At 36.7% G+C, this 218-nt stretch overlaps 1 pseudogene; it reads left to right on the forward strand.

Annotated features, from left to right (window-relative positions):
- The window catches only part of LOC111375569, a 28,423-nt pseudogene that overhangs the window by 20,721 nt on the left and 7,484 nt on the right, over positions 1 to 218 (forward strand).

Genomic DNA, 218 nt, shown 5'->3' on the forward strand with positions numbered 1-218 from the left:
TCATAGAAGCGGCCCCACTTCACACTTATATAGGTGATCTCCTATTAAGAGTATTCTGCTATACCCCACTTGGTTTATCCAAGCTATAGGAATCATTAAAAGTTACAACTTATCCTTTTACTTTCTGTAGACAGTACTTTTTATAAAGGGATGGTTAAGTGCTTAACTGAGTCTTAATAACTTAGTTGTCCCATTGAACCAAGATCTTGGGATCTCCA

This window comes from Olea europaea, unplaced genomic scaffold (genome assembly GCF_002742605.1).
Source record: "Olea europaea var. sylvestris unplaced genomic scaffold, O_europaea_v1 scaffold139, whole genome shotgun sequence".
Classification (NCBI taxonomy): Eukaryota; Viridiplantae; Streptophyta; class Magnoliopsida; order Lamiales; family Oleaceae; genus Olea; species Olea europaea.